Here is a 7,184-nt window from a genome sequence, read left to right on the forward strand (position 1 = left end):
CTCTTCTCACTCTAGGTCCTTCTGGCTGGTCTACAAATTAAATTGACATGAGACAGAACAACAGGAGAAAATCAAACAAAGCTTTATGACATGTATACATGCGAGAAACCAAGGAAAACTGAGCAACTTGCCAGAATGGCTGAGGCTGCTAATTTAAGTACTATTTTCAGCTAAAGATAAAGGAGGATGTTGAGGATAGTGGTTTGGGGCTTTAAAGGGGAGGAAGCCAATTCACATGGAAATAGAAAAGCAAATGTTTAGTAGATAGAACTTTGATAAGAATGGGCTTAGCAAGGACCCTCACAATCTACCAATAGCCAGAGTTATCTATGGTGATGACCTGTCCTGGAGACAGGCTTTTTGTCTTAAATTATTTTAGGGGAAATGTCAAAGTTTCTCTCAGAGTCTTTTGTTCTTAAAATTAATCAAGGCAAAGAGACACATTTTGGGGTGGCCAATTCTGATCCACAATACCTTAGTGCCATATAAAGGTCTACGTGTTAGTTATTATCACTGAGCAAATGGAAAATGTTTTCCAATGTCTAGCCTCTATTGTAAATATGAATTCCTCCCATTGGTCTAAATTTTTATAATGTCATTTTTATAATGCCTGCCTTTTCCCTTTGTTTTAAGATTCCTCTTTGCTTTGATTTTCTACAGTTTTACTATAATGTGTACATATGTGGAGATATATTTATGTATATGTGTGTATATACATATACACACATTTAGATATAGAGAGATATATACATATATGTCTATCTATATCTAGCTAGCTAGCTATATATATGGAGAATAACTTATACTTATTATGCTTCCTTAATGTGAGGACTAATATCATTCAACAATTCTGGAAAATTATCAGTTACCATCTCTTTTAATATTGCCTCTTTCAAACTTCTTATTGTTTAGTTTCTATTACATTCGTATTATACCTTTTCATTCCGTTTTTGACAGCTCTTAAACTCTTTTTTTTCTTATTTTGTATCTTCTTTTACAAATGGTAATTATTTGACATGATGGAGAGTTCAGCTAATACTATAGTGATAATCATATTGCACTATATAAATATGTCAAATCAACCTGTGTATACCTTAAACTTACACATGTTACATGGCATTTATATCTCAATAAAACTGGGGAAAAACTCCCTATGGTCTACGTTCAGGTCAATTTACTCAGAGCTATTAATTTATTTGCTTTTCAGACTTCATGAAGTATTTCTTCAGTTTTGTCTGTTTTTTTGTTTTAATTTGCTGCTGAATTTTTAACTTACCATAGCTGTATTTTTATTTATGGAAATTCTAATGGTTATATTACAAAGTTAGTTGCCAATTTCACTAGTGTCTAACTTTTTAAATTATTTTCTTTTATAGCTTTACAAGTTTACCTATTTTATAGTTTTTTTCAGATTTTTCTCTCTCAAGTTCCTTGGATGCTGTTCCTCCTTTATAGGTATATGTTCTGACTCTGTCTCATTGTGGATATTTTAAAAATTTATTTTGTAATGTGAACTAATCTTCAGTGGAGATATTGCTTACTTTGTGGAAGTCATGTGAGGCCCCGATTCTGGAAACACTTCTCTGTATAGCAGGTTGATTTGATCATATTAATATCTTGCCTTGGCAATACAAGTTTAGACTTTGAATTTTTGGTAGTATAGGTTAGAAGTCTGATTTCTTTCTCAGGTGGCAATTTGTTTTGTTTTTGTCTTCTACATCCCCTCCTAGAGGACCTTGGCCCTGAGCGGAGATTAGCATCCCTCAGTGTTCCTTGGTCAGTGAGTGGAGAAGTTCTAGTCTCCTATTGCTTAGGGACAGCCTCATGAGAATCTGTGAAGGAGTCTCACTTGCAGTTCCCTGCCAGGTGCAGAGGCAACACCTTATTTTATAATTTTCTTATATTTTATCGAACATTTTAGGATCTTGTAGCCGAAAATGGTCTTGTTAATTCAGTTCACCATGTTGTCAGATCATTCTCTAGGGTAGCTTACAAATTATTTAAACTTTCTAAATCTGTTTTCCAATATGGAAGAGTCCTTTGTTCTATAGTTAGCTAACATTTTCCTTAAATGGTTAGACAGCAAATATTTTAGGCTTTGTGGGTCATAGAGTCTCCATTGTGACTACTTAACTTTGCCATTATAGCATGAAAGCAGCTGTAAATAATACATAATGAACTGAGTAAGGCTGTGTTGCAATAAAACTTCCATTGATGAAAACAGCCAGTGGGCTGAATTTTTACCACGGACCATATTTTGCTGACCCCTTGTTGTATCACAGGGTATGAGTATATGGAGATGAGTAAGGGAGGGTTTGATGTGGAAGTACGTGCATGCACCTATAATTTTTTTCTGCGTAGAAAGTCTGCATCTTTCTCCAAGTGTTTGAAAGATCCAAGGTTCTAAAAACATTAAGGAAATCATGGCAATATTCCTGAATTCTAAAACCCTAGAATTCCCTGATAAGCTTTTCTCTTATCACATTCCCTTTCCAGCATAAAAATAATTCACTGAATTTTAAGTAACTTTGACATAAGAGTCTGTGCCCATTTTCACCTTATTGTGAGCATGGGCATGGAAGGGAAAGCAGGAAGGAGATAGATGAGAGGGAGGTTGATAAGGCATCATGCTAACTTTCTTTTTGGATAATTCTGAAACCATGCCATGCCATTTAAAGAATTTAAAGTCAATGTATTGAACACAATACTTCCTCTCTTACAAATTTCAGCTGCTAATTTTAACCTCCTATCAGCCAAACTACATACTTGGTGTTTAACTCCTGCTGCAGAAACTAAACCACCCATCTGGACTCACTCTATTATTTCTATCATTAATTGTTGGCTCCAAAAGTATAAAAATAGTGCGACCAGAGCTTTACCTTCTGAATGGAATATAAGCTTTTCTTTTTTCTTTCTTTATTTTTCATCACCTGGCCTAAGATAGATCTACTAGTAAACGCAGGTGTTTATTTTTTGGCTTTAAGCCAAAGTTTCTATTTAAAATGGTTGAACTGGAATAGGTCATCACTGGCAGGCATTTTTTGCTTAAACCGTCTTAGAGAATGAAGGTACACTAATAGCGTTCTAATAATTTCTTTATAAGCCTCTGGAATGATTTAATTCTCTTTACTATGTATTCTTAATCATTAAAAATCATAAGCAATACCTTATGATTGTGTTTATCTGTACATCTAGTTGGAAATAATAAACTAAAACTTGAGAGCAGTAGAACAATAGGTATTGATGAGGTTTAAAAGTCCACCTTGGTTCACAGTCTGACAGTCAAAAATGAGTTACATATCATAATTTCAATATTATCTTTTTGAAAAAATAATAAATTACTGTAGTCTTAGAATAATAGATTTTCAGGATCATATTTTAGAGTTTTTAACAACCAAAGCACATTGTTTATACGTAATAGGTCATAAATTAATTTACAAATTAAAAAAATAGAATAGATCTGAAATTCTGGCTCATCTAATTTTATGCAGGGGTGCTTCTAGAGTAATTTCAGTGAAGTTGTTTGGATACTTTTTTATTCTGTTTTGTTCTTCTCTTCATTAGAATATCTATATAAATTACTAAATTCAGCCAGACAATGTGGAGAGATTATAAACCTCTGTTGCCTGGGGATGATGATGTAGTTTTATTTTCAAGGGAAAAAAATCCCCATGTGACTTGGCTCTGATTGAATCTGGGTTCCATATGTTAGTTAAATGTGTGCATTAATCTAAGGTTTGAATGTACAGATTTTCACAGAATACTGTTAAGTCTGAGACACAGCATAAAGACAGAAATAAAAAACGACAACTTTAAAAGTACCAATTGCATTGACAATATTTATTTATAACATTTTATGGGAAGACAACCCCACTCAGTTGTTGGGCTGACGACATTATTGGACACGGGCAGTCTGTAAATAAAAGGGAAAGATTCTTATAAAAACTATGTAGCAACTATTTTAGATGATTTTATTGTAAAAAATGAAGAGGGTCATGAATCATACCTATGTAGGGAACAAGATATATGAGTGTCTAAGTTAAGCATCTGCTGAGACCTATTCTGAAGATAAAGCATGGATCAAAAGTGTTAACCCTTGTAAATGTATTGCATTTCAGCTAGGTATCAAATACATTTCTTCTTTCTATGTGTTGCTATCACTCAGCAAAGATGATTTTATCACTAGCTTTAAATTTCTAAGTCCCAGGAGAAGCATACATTTACATTTCCCCTCTTGGCTACATGTATTTTTGCAGGTTTTGGAAAGTGAGGAAGGTGGTGGCCAAGTGGGGTTAAAAAGGGAGAGGGAAGTGCCTGCTGCTATTTAGATACATTTGAAAACGTGTTTTATTAGTGAACCCTTCAGGAATTCAGATTAAAGATATCCATTTAGAGGAAGTGGGTCTTGCATGGAAGGCAGAAAGGAATTGAAAGAGTTGAAATAAAGTGTTTCACTTAGCCACAACCCTCCATTCTTGTGTCTTCATTCATCTGCTAATTAATTCATCTTGCCTAATATTTGTTTATTACTTATACAATCCTAGACTCTATTCCAGAAGTGAAGATTAATGAATGAATAGGACAAAAATCTCTACTACTTTGGAGCTTATATTCTAGTGGAAGAAGTCAAACAAATAAAGAGGTAATATGGGCATAGTATGTCAGATAGTCATGAATGTCCCAGAGGAAAATATAAAGCACAGAAGGAGGAAAAATGGTATGTGCAGAGGGGGCCAGGGAGAAAGCAGAAAGGAGCTATAGGAGTATTAGAGCAAAGGCAATGAGGAATGGTATGGGAGTTCGGGTTTCTTTGTGATGACCTACGGAAACAGGGATAAGGAGCATAACAATATTAGATCTAGTGTCAAGGCTAAAAATCATATTCAAGACACAAGGAATACCTTTGGTGAACACTGTTTCTCTTTTTAGTCTCTCCATTTTGGAGTGACCTGTGAGAGCTATTTTGCCTCCTTCTGTTCAGTTCTGCTTTAGTAGACTTTTCGTGTCAATTCTTGGCCAGCACAGGCCCCATCACACTGCTTATTGAGTGTGATACTTTCAGTTCCTGATCTTTTGTATACAATATACTGCTGTAAAGATTGTAGGAAGATTTCAGATTTTACCCTATGTTCAAGCTAACATTTTAGCTTGCCACAATTTTGTGGATAACTGGCAAAAGCCAGAAGACTCCTGGGCCAGACACAAAGGACTTTATTACTCATGGCACACAGGCAACACTATGCGGTTAGGATTGGTTAGGAAACTACCAATTTTATAAGAAGGCTGCTGGCAAACCTGTCTTACATTTTCCCTATAAGGAGACATTATCTTCAATAACCTGGCAAGGAAACTTATCAGCCTTCTGCCCTGGAAGGAGACACTATCTCTCTATTCCAAGGCTGTTGCCTATACAAAACCCTTGAAAAGACAGTCCAGAGCAAAAGCTGTCATGGCTCTTTATAAGATGTGTAGCATCACAAAAGGCCCATGGAGAATTGTCATCAAACAGCTTCATAATTGCTCTTTCTCCAACATTACAAGTGCCAAGACTTTCATGTTATCATTGAGATTTGCAATCCTGACTCACTTCTCTCTTGGCCAGAGTGTCTTTTTCTTCTTTCTTTTTTTAAATTTTATTGAAGTCACAGTGGTTTATAAAATTGTACAATTTCAGGTGTACTTTCTTATATATCAGTTTCTGTATAGACTGCATCATGCTCACCTCCAATAGTCTAGTTTTTATGCATTACCATACGTATGTGCTCCTTTACCGCTTTCACCCCCCCTTCCCCTATAGTAAACGCTAATCTGTTCTCCTTATCAATGTGTTTATCTTCCATGTGTGAGTGGAATCATACAGTGTTTGCCTTTGTCTGGCTTATTTCGCTTAACATAATACCCCCAAGATCCATCAATGTTGTTGCAACTGGGACGATTTTGTCTTTTTTTTTATGGCTGAGCAGTATTCCCTTATATATATATATATATATATATATATATATATATACACCACATTTTCTTTATCCATTTATCAATTGATGGGCTCTTGGGTTATTTCCATGTCTTGGCTATTGTGAATAATGCTTCAATGAACTTAGGGGTGAATAAATCTCTTCGTATTGTTGATTTCATGTTCCTTGGATAAATACCGAGTAGTAGTGGAATAACTGAATCATATGGTATTTCTATTTTTAATTTTTTGAGAAATCTCTACAGTGTTTTCTACAGTAGCTCCATCAGTTTATATTTCCACCACCAGTGCATGAGTGTTCCTTTTCTCTACATCATCTCCTACATTTTTTGTTTCTTGTCTTGTTAATTATAGCCATTCTGACAGGTGTGAGGTAATATCTCAATGCAGTTTTGATTTGCATTTCCCTAATAATCAGTGACATTGAGCATCTTTTCATGTGCCTGTTGTCCATCTGTATATTTTCTTTAGAAAAATGTCTGTTCATATCTTCTGCCCATTTTATGATGGGGTTGTTTGTTTTTTTGTTGTTGAGTTGTATGAGTTCTTTACGTATTTTGGAAATTAACCCCTTGTCAGATAGATGATTTGAAAACATTTCTCCAAGTTGGCGGGTTGTCTTTTAATTTTGTTCCTTTGCCTTGCAGCATCTTTTAAGTCTAACACAGTCCCATTTATTTATTTTTTATTTTGTTTCCCATGCCTGAGTAGACACGGTATTCAAAAAGATGCTGCTAACACCACTATCAAAGAATGTACTGCCTATATTTCCTTCTAGGAGTTTTATGGTTTCAAATCTTACATTCAAGTCTTTAATCCATTTTGAGTTAATTTTTGTGAATGGTGTAAGATAATGCTCTACTTTAATTCTTTTGCATGTGGCTGTCCAGTTTTCCCAACTCCATTTATTGAAGAGAATTTCCTTTCTCTATTGTATGTTCCTGGCTCCTTTGTCAAAGATTAGTTGTCCATAGATGTGTGGTTTTATTTCTGGGCTTTCAAATCTGTTCCATTGATCTGTGTGTCTGTTTTTCTGCCAGTACCATGTTGTTTTGATTATTAAAGCTTTGTAGCATATTTTGAAGTCAGGGTTTGTGGTGCCTCCAGCTTTGTTCTTTTCTCTCAGGATAGCTTTGGCTATTCAGGGTCTTTTGTTGTTCCTACAAATTTTAGGATTCTTTATTGCATTTCTGTGAAGAATGTCATTGGGATT

This window comes from Equus asinus, chromosome 1 (assembly GCF_041296235.1).
Source record: "Equus asinus isolate D_3611 breed Donkey chromosome 1, EquAss-T2T_v2, whole genome shotgun sequence".
Classification (NCBI taxonomy): domain Eukaryota; kingdom Metazoa; phylum Chordata; class Mammalia; order Perissodactyla; family Equidae; genus Equus; species Equus asinus.